Raw genomic sequence first — 17,289 nt, 5'->3', positions numbered from 1 at the left:
GTTACCAGCTATATATAGTTGTGATGTTGCTAATATTTCTGTGTTGTTTGACATTTTAAGCGACTCATTTTTGCTAAAATGCGTTAAGCGCGTATAGCACTTTAGCTTGCAGTTTTAATAAAGCACCTTGGCCCCTCCTCATATTTAGGCAAGTGAGCACATCTCTATAATGGTCCTACTAAGTCATCAGTGAGTGAGGATATGATATCACACAACTATGATCGTTTTTGTTTGCATTTGAAAGTAATAAACTCAACCCCTGTTACAGATGAAAACATTTTATTTTCTTTAACATAATTTCGCGTCCAAAAATGTACTATAAAGAGTAAATCACACTAAAGCCCTTGGATACGACGGTAAAGCCAATTATTACTATAACACAATTATGTGAGCAGTGCATCGGTAGGTACGCTACTCGCCATGCGCCATGGGCCGTGCTCCATGCCACATACACCATGTTTTGGATAAATCTTTAGCCAGGTTTCTGGGAGTTGAATCACTTGCGAAGAGGTATCAGGATTTAGAACCAACCATCACTTGCCACAGTATTGTAAAAGAGTCGAGATACTATAGCTGAGGAGCATGCAGATTCACTATTTCAGTTTTGATTGTAAACAAAAAGACGATTTCTGCTGTTTATCTGCTAGTATAGGTATAGTTATATTCTGTTGTGTGTTGTTAGAAAACTCAGTTACTATTTTTTCTGACACAGGTAAACTCTTCATTTTTATGTTAGCAAAAAAATCCAGGTAAACTCGAAAAGTCTCTGGTCTAAGAGACATACATGTATAAGCTGTCAGTTGCAATAAACTCAAATGTGATCATATGATCAGATATAAATGAAAGATTATGTGCCTAAAAACATACATGGCTGTCTATCAATTAAAATTAAGCTAATCAAAATTTAAAGATAAAAATTTAATAAATTATATGTGTTCTAACAACATTGTTTTGTGAAGGCGCAGGATTATTATTGTCTAAATTGTGCAAATCTGAAACTGAAAGTAAAAAAGAATGTTTTTGAGTTTGTAATGTAGAATCTTGAAAGAAGTGAAGTAAGTAATTTGTATAAATGTCTATAAACAACAAATTATGGTAAGTGTTTAACTTTTTTTAAATCGATTTACGTACTTAAAATCCTCGTAAAAGTTTAGTCTGTATTGATTGGTTACAGATATTTAAATGATTCCTAAAGACCAGCTGAGCAAACCTCTTGAAATTTGCGCCCTGTCTATATCAAACATCCTCAACAGAATGTTGGCAAATGAAACTTTTGATGTAATACTTTGAAAACCAGAATAAGTTAATACTTTCAACTTCATTCATACATTTATACAATTATTTATACAACTATTTTTTCCAACAGTAAGTAGTGTGCAGAGTATCATACATGAAACATAAAAAACATTCATTTTCGTGGCTAAAAATACCAGAGATACACATTCATTGCTATGTATAACTGTTTCTCAAAGCCTCTATATTATTGATAGAACTCAGGTTAGAGTAGACACGCTTTGCAGCATAAGGTCACTTACCTTCCAACTTTCTAATTAAATAATATTTTTATCTTTTCGTTTTGTTGCTTTTGTCAAGCAGTTAAATGTGTATAAACATTTTTGGTTTTTCAAAATTCGTTTTATAACCAAAATAATCAATGTGCCAACTAAAAATTTTTACAATTTCACCACTCTTTTTTACTTGTTAACTTTCACATGAGCTTTTTTGAATAATCTTTATGACTGAGCATAAACACATAAATGTAGCAAGTTGCAAGGTAAACTTTTTGTTTCAAATATTAAAAAGTTTTTTGTGAAAAAACTACAGTTCACGTTTCCAGCAGTTTTTTTGGCAATTTGGATGACGGTTAATATAGTTCCATAGCTAATTAACAACTAGTTAAGCCTCACTGGTAAAATCTAGCTAGAACATGTATATGAAGTTTCATAGCATCATACTCATACCAGAGTCTCAAAAACATTTTTTTAATAAAATGTAATATTTATCTACCGTTATCAGTGATTTTTGAACAGAACTGTTTCATTTAGAATAGTCATCAGCAAACGGGTAAAGTTGCTGTTCTGACTACCCAATTATTATAATGCATCTAGATTAATGTTAAAGAATAACAAATTGTTACACACTGAACACAGAAGCTGCTTAGCTGTCTCTAACAACAGTAAACCTTAAAAATGATTGTAGAGTTTGTCTTCAAAGTTTTGCATTAAATTTTTAGATTAAGAATAAAATAAACAAACAAGAACAGTTTAACATAGAGCCAACCTTGAACATTTATTAACTTCATATAATTAAAAAAACTTACATAATGTTTTAGGCAAGCTACGCCAATAGCTGGAGCCACTGGTTTCTTTAGGTATTTTGCTACTCTTTCCAGCTCCAGAGTAAGTCCAAATGTGAACGTTGTCGTGGCTGTTAGAAACATGATTCCAACGATGTACACCTGAGAGGAAATGAGACACCAAAATAATTATTAGTGCAACAGCTTCTAGAAACATGTCAGTTTGTCTTAAAAAGGCACTTCAGGGTTGTCAATTGCTTCTAGAAACATGTCAGTTTGTCTTAAAAAGGCACTGCAGGGTTGTCAATTGCTTCTAGAAACATGTCAGTTTGTCTTAAAAAGGCACTGCAGGGTTGTCAATTGCTTCTAGAAACATGTCAGTTTGTCTTAAAAAGGCACTGCAGCGTTGTCAATTGCTTCTAGTAACATGTCAGTTTGTCTTAAAAAGGCACTGCAGCGTTGTCAATTGCTTCTAGTAACATGTCAGTTTGTCTTAAAAAGGCACTTCAGGGTTGTCAATTGCTTCTAGAAACATGTCAGTTTGTCTTAAAAAGGCACTGCAGGGTTGTCAACAGCTTCTAGTAACATGTCAGTTTGTCTTAAAAAGGCACTTCAGGGTTGTCAATTGCTTCTAGAAACATGTCAGTTTGTCTTAAAAAGGCACTGCAGGGTTGTCAATTGCTTCTAGAAACATGTCAGTTTGTCTTAAAAAGGCACTGCAGGGTTGTCAATTGCTTCTAGAAACATGTCAGTTTGTCTTAAAAAGGCACTGCAGGGTTGTCAATTGCTTCTAGAAACATGTCAGTTTGTCTTAAAAAGGCACTGCAGCGTTGTCAATTGCTTCTAGTAACATGTCAGTTTGTCTTAAAAAGGCACTTCAGGGTTGTCAATTGCTTCTAGAAACATGTCAGTTTGTCTTAAAAAGGCACTGCAGGGTTGTCAACAGCTTCTAGTAACATGTCAGTTTGTCTTAAAAAGGCACTTCAGGGTTGTCAATTGCTTCTAGAAACATGTCAGTTTGTCTTAAAAAGGCACTGCAGGGTTGTCAATTGCTTCTAGAAACATGTCAGTTTGTCTTAAAAAGGCACTGCAGGGTTGTCAATTGCTTCTAGAAACATGTCAGTTTGTCTTAAAAAGGCACTGCAGGGTTGTCAATTGCTTCTAGAAACATGTCAGTTTGTCTTAAAAAGGCACTGCAGGGTTGTCAATTGCTTCTAGTAACATGTCAGTTTGTCTTAAAAAGGCACTGCAGGGTTGTCAATTGCTTCTAGAAACATGTCAGTTTGTCTTAAAAAGGCACTGCAGGGTTGTCAATTGCTTCTAGAAACATGTCAGTTTGTCTTAAAAAGGCACTTCAGGGTTGTCAATTGCTTCTAGAAACATGTCAGTTTGTCTTCAAAAGGCACTGCAGGGTTGTCAACAGCTTCTAGTAACATGTCAGTTTGTCTTAAAAAGGCACTGCAGGGTTGTCAATTGCTTCTAGAAACATGTCAGTTTGTCTTAAAAAGGCACTGCAGGGTTGTCAATTGCTTCTAGAAACATGTCAGTTTGTCTTCAAAAGGCACTGCAGGGTTGTCAATTGCTTCTAGAAACATGTCAGTTTGTCTTAAAAAGGCACTGCAGGGTTGTCAATTGCTTCTAGAAACATGTCAGTTTGTCTTAAAAAGGCACTGCAGGGTTGTCAATTGCTTCTAGAAACATGTCAGTTTGTCTTAAAAAGGCACTTCAGGGTTGTCAATTGCTTCTAGAGACATGTCAGTTTGTCTTAAAAAGGCACTGCAGGGTTGTCAATTGCTTCTAGAAACATGTCAGTTTGTCTTAAAAAGGCACTGCAGGGTTGTCAATTGCTTCTAGAAACATGTCAGTTTGTCTTAAAAAGGCACTTCAGGGTTGTCAATTGCTTCTAGAAAGTGCAACTCCAAAGACGAATTTGCACAAAATGTTTTTAGATTCTATCAGTAAGTATCAGTATTTCTTTATCATTTGCAATTGTTTTTGATGTTTGAGGTAATCTTACTGTCAGGATGGTGCAAGATTAAAATAAACTTCATCGGCAATCAAAACGTTCGCAAGAAAATCATGTGCACAATGCTGTCACAGGTTGTTATCGTTGTCATAGTTGATATTGGTTATTGCATTCCACTAAAAACGTTACGCACCTTTATTCTATCGGTCTCTTTGCAACAATAAATGTCACAATTGCACTTTCGATTGTTCTAAGCATTTTATTCAACATCACGTTTTGTCAATTTTAATCATGAAACATCCTGCCAGTCAGATCATCTCAAACATCAAAAACAACTGCAAATGATAATTCTTTTTGTTTTTTTTATGTATAATGAAATAGTTTTTTATGGGTAATGTGTCTGGTAGTTTGTTATAGTTAAAGAATTATTATTTGCAATTGTTTTTGATGTTTAAGATGATCTGACTGCCGATAATCTTCAAGAATAAAATGGATCAAACTTAATTACTGTTAAAATGCTCAAATGAAGTGAAAGTGCAATAATGACATTTATAGTTGCAAAGAGACCGATAGAATAGCGATATGTTATGCTGCAACTTGAATGCAATAACCGATATCAACTATGGCAATGATAGCAAATTACCAAGTCATTTTAAATGAGATTTGTTGTGCGCTTAACTACTATTAAACTTTGTCAGTTTTACTTTAGAAAATCCTGGCATTCCAATCACCTTAAACACACAAAAAATCATAAATTATTAAATTATAAAAAAAATGTTGATACTTTCTAATAAAATCTGCTAAAACTTTTTGTGAGTTCATCTTTAAAAATGGCTGCCATCACTCGCTGCCAATTTATATGAGTTTATAAAATATATAAATATAATTTATATTTCTATAAACTCATTCGTACAATTTATTATTTGCTTCTAAATGAATTCATGCTAAAAATAAAGTGTTAAAGTATTTCACTTTCTACTCACATCAGATCAATCACCACATAGGTGCCTGCACTAGTTATAATGCTGATAATCTTCCTCATATAACAAATCGCACTAATTTTGGGCAGAAAATGTTTTATTTTCAAAAAAATTCATAAAATATTCAAAAATGGTTTAACAAAAAGCAAAAGTATAAAGATAAACTTACACAAATTTTTAGCAGATTTTCTCAGAAAATACAGTATTTTTTATTACTTAGGATTTTTTTTATATTTGAAGTAATTGGATTGCCAGAATGTTTCAACATTGAAATCGTCAAAACTTGAGGTCAATTAAAAAGCTTGAATCAATTGAAAGTGCGACTATGAAATCAATAATCTCGTGTCTCTCAGGAGAATTAGAACTCTCATCATAAATCTGTACAGCAGATAAATTCAGTACTGTGAGCTAGTTCATTATTTAAAAGTCAAGTGAACAATAACTTAATACTGTATATAGACTATCTTATTAAAAGTTAATAAAGAGGTCTATCAAACTTTACGTGTTCACATCAGCCTACCTTAACATCACTAGACTCTTGTGAACTGGGCTGACATGGAACAGAAGTAAATATAATTGCTATACTTACTCATCTACCAAGTGTATATTGATTTATAGATATCAAATGCTCACAAATGGTATGCAAGGCACGGGTCACAGTACATCAAAAAGCGGTGAAGTGTGAACATATCATAGATAAACATGGCATAGATAGTTGTTCAGTTCTTGGTTGACCCTTCCCTATGGAGGTAGGTCAAGTTCATTTTCTAAACATGATCTCAATATTGCTTGTGTGCTGTTTTTCGTAAACAGTAGTTGTGGATCTAGTTATCTATGCTTGTTTAGATTTTAAGCTTGTCTGTCTTGTATATTGAATGTTTTAGTATGACATTTAAAATTCTAACTGTTGGATGCAGCAAATAAAAAACTTTTAAATATTGCTCTTTACAAAATTTGTAAAATCATGATGCAGGAAAATCAAAATTGACAAGTATAAAATTCGCTTAATTATATTTAGGTAAACTTTTAGGTAAACTTTTTAACTTTGTACATATATCTATAATAGTTGCAAATAGAGCCAACAAGTATTTAGTTACATGTAGAGTATACAGTTCTTTAGTTGTATGTGTAGTATACAGTTCTTTAGTTGTATATAGAGTATAGAGTTCTTTAGTTGTATGTAGAGTATACAGTTCTTTAGTTGTATATAGAGTATACAGTTCTTTAGTTGTATGTGGAGCATACAGTTCTTTAGTTGTATGTAGAGTATACAGTTCTTTAGTTGTATGTAGAGTATAGAGTTCTTTAGTTGTATGTAGAGTATATAGTTCTTTAGTTGTATGTAGAGCATACAGTTTTTTAGTTGTATGTAGAGCATACAGATCTTTAGTTGTATGTAGAGTACACAGTTCTTTAGTTGTATGTAGAGCATACAGTTCTTTAGTTGTATGTAGAGTATACAGTTTTTCAGTTTTATGTAGAGCATACAGTTCTGTAATTGTATGTAGAGCATACAGTTCTTTAGTTGTATGTAGAGCATGTAGTTCTTGAGTTGTATGTAGAGTATACAGTTCTTTAGTTGTATGTAGAGTACACAGTTCTTTAGTTGTATGTAGAGCATACAGATTTTTAGTTGTATGTAGAGTATACAGTTCTATAGTTGTATGTAGAGTATACAGTTCTTTAGTTGTATGTAGAGCATACAGATTTTTAGTTGTATGTAGATTATACAGTTATATAGTTGTATGTAGAGCATACAGTTCTTTAGTTGTATGTAGAGCATGTAGTTCTTTAGTTGTATGTAGAGTATACACCCAACTAACAATTTTACGTTCCCAGAACGTTCCAGGGAGGTTCCGAAAAGTCCCAGAAACATTACATCGTAACGTTGTCACAAGATTATTTGTAGACACATTTTCAACGTTCCAGCAACGTTGTGGGAAAAACATTGCTGGAACGTAACTCTCAAAACGTTCCATCAATGTTGTGGGAATTACTTGCTGGGACGTATTTCCCACAACGTCCCAGCAACGTTGTGGGAATTACGTTGCTGGAATGTTAGCAAATGATCCTGCATAACATTCCCACAATATTGGGAGAACATTGTGTAATATTCCACGAACATTTCTTACATAATATTGTCTCAAGGCTATTAGCTAACATCCCAGGCAGGTTACGCATAGAACATTGGTGGGACATTGATGCGTAGGGATTTCCATCTTTATTATACAATATTCCTAGCTACTGAGCATTGCTTTCCTTGCCGCGGTAATCTCGTTGAGCTAAAACGAAATATAATTATAAGGGCATGCAAGTTAATGGGCATTGGCTTCGCTCTACTAACATAATGATTTACATACGCGTCGGCTTGTCAGACGACACGTAGCGCTAATCAATCGGTAGATAGTCTATCACCATCCATCTGACACAACATGTATATGTGGCGACTTGGTCAGTTGCGATGAATTCACCCTGTCGCGTATTACTTTGACCCGTTTAGCCACTGCTTTTGATAGACAGAGCTAATGGACCCTAGTCATTTTTGCGATATGTCTAATGAAGTGCGAAAATTGAAATTTGTAGTGACTTTTCATTTCATTTACATAAATCATTCAAATTTATCATTATTTTTTTTCATTATTTTGTTTGTTTTTATATCTGTAATGAAAAATCTATAACATTTTTAATTTGTTTCATTTTTAATAATTTTTTGTTATGAAAGGGGGACAACTTCCAAAAAATGAATCATGCGTTTTTGTACCATTCTAGCTAGAACGTTAGAACGAGGAAAAGGTTTGCTAACGTTATTATAACGTTGTTACAAAACATTGTTATCGAATGTCCCAGCAATGTTACAGGATTGCTACTTTGAAATGTCTGGGTATAAGCATTCACATAATATTGTCTTCTAGTATATTCGGAACAGTATGGCATTTCACCATTATGGAACATTCAGCAGATGATCTGGTGCAAAATTCCTGTGACATGGGGAGAATGTTACAGAACATTCCACAAGCATGCCTTTTATGATGTTGCCTCAAAGATATTAGCTAACATCCCAGGAACGTTTTCGTGCAGAACATTAGTGGGGTGTAACTGTGTAGACAATTTCTAACATTTTGATGTTTCACAGAATGTTCCTCTAATGAATTGCGTACAATGTTACTATAATGTACCGAGCATAACCGTCGACAATATTCTTTCCTTAAGCTATACAACATTCCACCAACATTACGTCTCCGAAGCAACCTAATTTTTCTATAATGTGCCATGCTTAACCTTCACACAACATCTCTTCTCAAGGCTGACGGACATTCAACAAATATTGCACCTTAGATATATACGAAGACTTTTACTAGATTATTCTTAAAATAATCTTTGTGAGCATCTCAATAGTTAGGGCATGGTTCCGAAGCTGTATATTTTGGTACAAACAGTTGCATGATATAATAACAAAAAATAATATGAAACACAATAAAAATATAGCTATAAAATGACTAAACTCTATATATATTGTCATCATCAAAACATGGCAGAAAAATACCACAACCTTTACACCAGAATAAATTATATATCAATGATACACAGAGACAAACAAGCAAAGCTATGATCATATTTGTGAATAATGCTACAGTCCACCAAATGCTTTACCACATTAGACTAAAGTTTTTCCAGCTCGTCCGTCCTTGGATTGTGGTGGCGAAGGCTGTTCTTTCATCCAACAATTCAGATTACAGTACAATCCTTTAAGCCCTGAAATGTGAAGAAGCATTTATATTAGCAGATGAGAACTGCTAAAAAGTACAGAATACAAACAAAGCAAATATGAGTATAAACTAAATATGGCAACAACCTGTTAACAAAGTAATTATGAACATCGAGGTTGATCTGCCACATCACAGTGTCACTTGCTAGATACATGAAATAGTACCAGCAATACTTTTCTTTTCACTATTTGTGGGCACTCTATAATAAGGTAATATTGTCCAGTCATTCAAGTTTTTGGAATCGCGATTCCTCATAATAGGCACAGGTGGATACAAGAGTGCACAACCACCATATTTTCAAAATCATCCTAATCAGCTTTTTATTTAATGGCTTCATAACTGAGCTTCCTATAAGGCTGCAACTTCGTATTGGCATATTATGAAAAATGCACAAGCATATCATATTTAGGGTTGCGCTAATAGTAAGTTTCTTCAGAAGCAACTAATGTCCTAGTCGCATTGTTCTTATGCTGAATTATCATTTTAATAATTTGAAATTTAAAAAAGAGTTGTTGTAGAATAGCAATGCGGTAAATTAATTAGTAAATCTCATGTAGCCAAAAACACGAACTTGGACATATCCATTAAAAAATAATAACAAACTGTAAGCTAACAACTCCGCATTAGTCGAGTTATTCACTTGGAGTAAACCTTTCTGATGAGACGCTATATGTGCAAACAGCTATATACGCAGGTAAATGAGAAGCACTGCTAATGCTATTGCAGATTGTTCCAAAGCTTTAAGAAACGCCGTGCAGATATTTAATGAAAAATTAAACGATAAGATTTTGTAAGTTTTAGTTGATCTAGAAGTATGCGAGCAGCCTGTCTTTTCAATTTCCTTTATAAGCTTGTTTGAATTAGCGCGTACACTCTTTTAAAAATACATAGTCAATCGGCTATTGTTGCCTCTTACATATTGTCAAATTCTTCAATCATACCTATCTTATATCACAATCAAATAGCTGAAAATCATGTCATAAAAAGAGAAAAAGAAATTACATCGCACTACTAGCTCTAAGTTGACATTTTGGTAAAAGGCAGCACGATTCTCAACCTAACATGCTTATCACAAGTTATACATAATCTAACACAATGCAAACTTTCAAGAGTTGCTTTCTTAATTATGTGCACGTGCACACAACTCTTAGATTTCCATATTTTCTCTGCTTAAAATTCTGATGTGCTAGGTAGTTAGTGTTGAAATGTGCTTCCAATCTGCCAAAAAAATCTACGTTTTGTACTACAGCATTTCTAAATTTGAAACTAATTTTTCCAACTTTCAATAACAAAAATCACAGTTAAAGGGAGAGTAACTATAGATCTATCGTAAATTCAAGAGTACAAGTCGAGATCTGAAGTTTGGTTCGAAAATCCTGGTTTTGACATGTACATACCGTGACCTCTTCCATGGCCCAAATCTTTTATTCGCTAATAGTTCAATCGGGATCAGAGGCGGGCAATGCGTAGCTGAAGAAATGGCATTCAAAACACCATCAGTAAGGACGCCTTTTTTGGCGCCGTCGGGAATACTACAATTAACAAAAGCCTGAGAGTAGCATGTTATAGTGAAGATCACAGAGAACAAAAAACAAGCACTTAACCAACGTACTGGTTCACCTCAATACAAGAACAAAACCGCTACCTCGGATAATAGGTATTCAACAGTGTAGCAATGCCGCAAGACAGATTTCTGTCAGAAATCGTGATTCATGTACAAGAAAAAGGTGTGAATGCCCAATAGTGGATGTGTCAAATGAATTACTGAAGTGTGGCTTTGTAGGCAGATACTACAAAAACCAACATCAAATTCAAAACATATCACGTAATTCCAGAAGAGAATCCTAGTGATGACATTTCGAATGGTGAATAATGGGGACCTGGTGTTCCAATCAGCTCACATTGAGTAGGATTACTGGTATTTCACTATTTTATAAATAAATTCCTATATGTGATATCATGTAATTTTGATTCGCAACGGTTTTTTGAAGTTGAGTTTTACTAGAAATCGTGCCATGAATTACATTACCGTCGTATTTTTGTGCAGACACCGCAGCAATACTATTTAAATTCATGAAAGAAACGAAGTCACTGTTGGGATTCAAACACAAATGCTCTATGGTAGAAAAGCTTTCCAGCTCGCTGCTCTACAAGCGCAGCGAGCTGGAAGCTTGTAGGTGTAGCATAAATACACACTGGTCAGTGCGCAAGGCGACATTGCAGTAGAAGGACTGGTCTTATGTACTGAATATTATATGGTATGTTTATCGAATTTGATATGGTTGTCACGACGCTAAGGGCTTAGGGCACAAATAAACAAACTTTTCATGTAGCTGAATTAAAGCATATTGATAACATATTAGTAAGCCTACAACATGTATAATAAAAACACAGACATGGAAAATTTGCAATAGTGATGGAAAAATGCAAGAAATATGTCTAGATCTCACCTGTCCCACAGTTATTGATACCGATTCAATTGGTTATGGAGAATTTACTGTTGAGCCGAACCGGTGTATGGTTGGCAAATTGACCATAGTAGTGGTGATTGACTAGATAGCGATTAGACGATTAGTTGCAAGGATAATGGCCAGATCTTGTGAGATTCATTCTAAAAAATCGCAAACAAACTACATTAGAGATCTTGCAAACAGCAAATCGATAAACTATCTATATGGTAAGAATCTAATGGTTATGGACTTGGACTGAGATTGAACCGATAACCTTGTAGTTGCAAACCCTAAATCTGGCCACTAAAAACTGCTGGCTGGTCACTACTAATATTGCTCAACATTTTCCAACTGAATAACAAGTTTAGTAGCTCAGTGACTAACAAACATGTCTTTACTCATTTGATATATGCGTATAGATCTTCATCTTTATGAAATTTTGGAGACAAAAATAATGGCAAAGAAAGATTTCTTCAAATTAAGTTTAGGAAATGGCGTTCAAACTTGTATCAGAGTTTGTCACATCAGAGTTGTCTTCTCTATTTTATGGCAGTCAAAAACTATTAATGATTCACCATTACTCCGTTTGTACACAACACACAGTCACTCGCAATGATATTTATTATCAACAATGCCTCTGAAGTAGGTAATGAAATCAAAAGATAATGCTACTACTCAGTAACATGCTTTACACATTTTTCTACGCATATATGGCTTCAAAGCCATTTCAATTCTATTAGCAAAAGCTCGCTCAACCAGCAAAAGTGTTTTTATCAGTTATTAAGACATTCGATAACATCGCTGTGATACGTGAAAAAAAATCATATTAAAAGTTGTACTTCTCTTAAAGTACAGAGGTACAGTTAAAGAACGAAAGCAATATGTAACCCTTTTAGTGCCATAGGCCTACTCTTTTTAATGAATTCCTGTTTACAGAAGCGTGACATTTTAAAGACAAATTATCTGGATCTCTGGATCTGGATAAATTAGGTCCCAAGACCTCTTGAGCCGAGTAAAATGTGGGACCCTCTGACCACTGAATCGTAAAAATTGAGAGTCATTAAAATGAAAAGTTAATTTTTTACTGTAAGATTTATATCTAAAATTGATTGTTAAAAATCCACCCTAAAAGTATGCACGTTATAGCACAATATTAGAACGACAGTTTCATGTGCCTATCAAAATATTGTTAAACCCATTTATTCAATAAAAAAAAAAAAAAAAATTTACATGAAAAAGCTATAGTAATATTAGTTTTTTTTTTTTTTTTAAAATCATCAAGAATTTCTCCTGTGCGAATTTCCCTTGCCGTTCGTACTAAAAAACTCTGTAAAAACAAGCTTGACTCACAAGCAGTAGCATTGTAACCCTGAGTGCGAGTACTCATACTGTGAGTTGAGCTCTGCATAAAATTTAAAGTGTCCTCAAAAGAAGGAAGCAAATAGTTATCTGTTGTAACACGACAAAATAAAGAAATTCTTTGCAATTGCCTTCTTTTTTGAAGTGAGGTCAGCCCCGCTTCAACTTTGCTGTCAGTCACTGAAATATCTCGACCCTTGATGTTTTTTACAAAGCGAATAGCTTTACTTTGGATATTCTCTAATTGAGTAGAATGAGATTTAGTTACTGGGTCCCATACCTCCGCAGCATATTCAAGCAAGGGCCGACAAATAGTCTTATATGCAAGCAGTTTAATTTTCTGAGGAGCACTGTAAAGTGAGTGCTTGAGTAGACCCAGAATGCGTAGTGCCTTTGTATACACTGCAGTAATGTGGTGATGCCATTTCATGTCCTGTGAAATAATGACTCCCAAGTATTTAATTGTGGTGCATGCGTTTAAGACACTCTTGTCAAGTTTGTATATGTACGCGTTCAGTGTTTTGTCTCCAAAGGATATAAAGTTACTCTTTCCTGCATTAAATCTCATCTTATTTATTTTTGCCCATGATGTTAAACTATTTAAATCATCCTGCAGTTCAGCCTGTTCGCCAGGGCCAGTAATGGGATGGTATATTAGAGTGTCGTCAGCAAACAATCGAATAGTGCTGTTGGACACACAGTCCACAATGTCGTTGATAAAGAGTATAAACAATGCTGGTCCCAACACACTACCCTGCGGGACACCAGATGTGACAACAGTCAAATCAGAGTTTTCGCCATTCAGAATTACTCTCTGATATCGCTCACTAAGAAATGATGAAACCCACCGAATAATAATAGGATTGATCTTAAGTTTAATCATTTTACTTAAAAGTAATTGGTGGTCTACTACGTCGAAAGCCTTCGAGAAGTCTAGAACTATGGCATGAACAGAGACACCTTTCTCAATACTTTTCAGAATGTCGTGAGTCACCGTAGCCAGCTGAGTTACGCATGACAACCCTTTACGGAAACCATGCTGGTTTTCGTGTAAAATCTCATCAAGCTGCTTACTCAGATGATGATGAACAATGTGTTCAAGGAGTTTGCAGCATATGCATGTAAGAGACACCGGTCTGTAATTTGAGGGACTGCTTCGGCCGCCCTGTTTGTAAATGGGGGTCACATGCGCCAATTTCCACTCATCTGGTAGAGCTCCGGTTTGAATAGATTGGTTAAAAATACATACCAAAATGTCTGCAGTTTTGTCTAAATTAATTGACAAGTACTCCTGGGTTATTTTGTCTGGTCCTGGTGCCTTTCCAGACTTGAGAGATTTTAAAAGATTTATAACTCCTTCCTTGTCAATCTGGATATCAACAGCACTATCTACAGAGGGCAGATTTGGTAGCGGAGACGACTTTGTAAAAACACTATTGAAAAAATTATTAAGGGTATTGGCAATATCTACCGAGTCCTGTGTTAGTGCTCCGTTTGCTTTTTCCATAGACATTATTTGATTGCTGTTTCCTTTCAAATCTTTTACATATCTATAGAAAGGTTTTGAGTTCCCACAGCTTAGTGGTTTGTACAATCTGTTCGTCATGTACGATTTTTTCAGGGCTTTGAACATGTTTTTGTTAGAACGTCTCAGGTTTTTATATTTTGCCATCGTGCTTTGGTCCTTTGTTTTTTTATATAAGGAGTATAATTTCCGTTGTTTATTGCATGCCCGCCTAGCCATACTATTGAACCATAAAGGTTCATTGTCATTCTTAATTGTGCACTTGCGTGTAGGAACATGACTGTCAACGGCATTGTGTAATCCAGTTGTGAAAGTTGACCATAAGGTATTCATATCTGCCCCTTGGTTAATCTGATCTTTAATCTCTGTGTAAACAAGATCTAGGTCATCACTAAATTGTGCAAAGTCCACTTTGTGGAATAGTTTAACAGGTGGTCTAAGTGACTTACTTTTCTCAGTCTGAGTGGCAAGGATCTTAGCTTCAATCATGAAGTGATCGCTAATTCCTGGTTGGATAACGCTTACATTTTCAATTTTAAATGCCAAGTCTGTACATAGTAAGTCCAGTGTGTTGCCAGCTATATGTGTAGGCTCATGAATGAGTTGTTCTAGATTGTGCTCTGCCAGTAAATTAATAAAATCAATATAAAAAGGCCTCCAAGAAGTCGACAACTCCACTTTGTTCCAATTAATACCAGGTAAATTAAAATCTCCGGTTATGAGTGTTTTATTTGTGGGGTGGAGAGATTTGATGGTATCCATATATGACAAAAACGAGTTAAGATCATTATTTGATGGTGGCCTGTAGTAGCATGTTAAGTTGCAATACTCGTCGCCACAGAGTTTAAAACATATCGAAACCACCTCCGCGCTAGAATCACATGCAATCTCCCTGTGAGGAATACTAGCTTTAATGGCCACAAGAACTCCTCCACCATATAAATTCCGATCCCTCCTATATATTACTTTATCTTGAGACATAAACAACTGAGAGTTGAAAAAATTGTTATCTAAGTGAGTCTCGGTGATACAAATAATGTCATAGTCTACAGCCAGAGATTCAATTTCAGCTACCTTTCCTCGCAGTGATCTGGCATTTAAAGAAAGCAATCTTACACTACTCCCAGCAAAACCTACTGGTCCAGGTCCCCCACTCTGGTTACTTTTCCTTTCACAATTTTGAATATTTTGCCTGGATTGTTCGCTTTTGTCTCTTTTAGCTCCTTTCTCAGGAGAAAATCCGCCTCTTGTTCTTTTTTGTTAAGGTCAAGCCGAGCAAAAACCCCCTTTACCTTCTGATTGTTAATACGCGTCAGGAACTCCCATTTTTGGGGTTCACTACTCAAAGTTAGTCTGATAGGCCTGAATTTACCTTCTTTTTTTTGACCAAGTCTTGTTGTGTTTGTTTTAGATGTTTCGTGTTTCAAGTTACATTCTTTCAGAAATGTGGAAACTTTAGCGACTGATTCGTCTAAGGTTGTGTCTTGGTCTTCGGTCATGCCAAAAATAATCAGATTCTTTGATCTACTCTCATTAGTCATTTCGGTTCTGATGGAGCTAATTTCTGCTCTAATTTGAGAGGCCTGTTCAGTAGAGTTAGTTTCGATTTTGGCTACTGCTTCTGCATAGGATTTTTGCAGGTTGCCGAATTGCATCTGTATAGAGTTTGATACAATTTCTTGAATCTTATCGATTTTGGTTTCGATGTTGCCCAAAGCAATTTCATTTATTTGAGCTTGTTTGTTGGATGCCATGCTTGCTTTAAAGTTAGTGGCTTTGCATGGTTTGCAGATGTACAGTATAGCATCTGTAGGACTACGCTGTATTTCAGCATATAGTTTAGGTGACATTCTGTCATCACAGTCAAAGTGGCTCCACATTTCACAAAAGTCACACATAAGAGCCTTTTGACTAGAGAGAACTGAATTCTTACAACTAGAACAAGCCTGTTTAGAAAGACCACGAGGTGAATCAACTGAAACTGGTGAATCACGGATGCTCTGTGAGCTAGAATTTTTTGATGTTCTGCCCTGACTCATGATTGCCAAGGCTATATAACTGAGTAATAAAAACAAAATTAAAAAAATCAGGGACTCAATAAAATTTAAAAGTGCCCCACTCAGTATTTCTTTCAAATAGCACTAGCAGCGCCTGAAACGGCCGAGCTGCCTAACCTTCACTCTAAATCAAATATAATGTTAGTTGGAAAGCATAGAAAAGAAAAATAAAGTGATATATAAATAGGTAGAAAGTAAAAGGTAGTAGATAAAATGGGATTTTGTCTGGAATTTTCGTCAAAATTTGAAGAGTTATATCCATTCTATGACTCGCAAATGCTTTTCAAGCTGTTTTCCAACGTCAGACGCATCCAAGAACGATAATCCACTGCAGTTTACCACCATGGAGTGCAATTATTTATAAACACAGTCTTTAACACTCGGTTTTATTTACGGAGAAAAACTTGAATTTGTACCAATGCAAAAAACTTTACTCACCTGCAATAACGATCGCAAAGAGCGTCAATATCATTTATTACTATATTGTGAATTTTATTGCAAGTATTGCAGATGAGTTAAGCATCGTTAAATCATTAATTAAACTACAACAACCGGAAAAATAAATCAGTATGGCGGATATTTCCTTCTCCTAGTTTTGCCTTGTCCGATATTTTCAGGCATAATACGATGTAAATGCATACCTTCGAAATCTTTCGAAGGAGTACGATGCGGATTTTTAGCTTTCCCACGCATCGAACTTCATAAATTCCGAAAAGTTATAACTAAATTCTATGTATATGCCCACAAACAATCTCGGTTGATATTTTGGTTCATTATACAGTAATACAAAAAAGCGTTTAATCTCTTTGTAAAGATTTAATAGACGTAAACTGACAAAACGTCGTAAAACCACGGTTATGGAAGACCAAGCGAGTCATACTTAACGCCG

At 35.1% G+C, this 17,289-nt stretch overlaps 1 long non-coding RNA gene across 1 annotated transcript; it reads right to left on the bottom strand.

Moving 5' to 3' along the window:
- Positions 1-8,644: 8,644 nt before the first annotated feature.
- On the bottom strand, positions 8,645-16,984 carry LOC137399930 (uncharacterized). Its single transcript, XR_010979193.1, has 4 exons — positions 16,839-16,984; positions 11,460-11,620; positions 10,407-10,541; positions 8,645-8,995 (listed from the first exon to the last, which is right to left on the bottom strand). It is a non-coding gene; the product is annotated as an uncharacterized lncRNA (long non-coding RNA).
- Between the last annotated feature and the right edge of the window lie 305 nt (positions 16,985-17,289).

The sequence above is a fragment of the Watersipora subatra genome, chromosome 7 (assembly GCF_963576615.1).
Source record: "Watersipora subatra chromosome 7, tzWatSuba1.1, whole genome shotgun sequence".
Lineage (NCBI taxonomy): Eukaryota > Metazoa > Bryozoa > Gymnolaemata > Cheilostomatida > Watersiporidae > Watersipora > Watersipora subatra.
The sequence above is the reverse complement of the archived record's forward strand: the minus strand, read 5'-3'. Positions and strand labels throughout refer to the sequence as shown.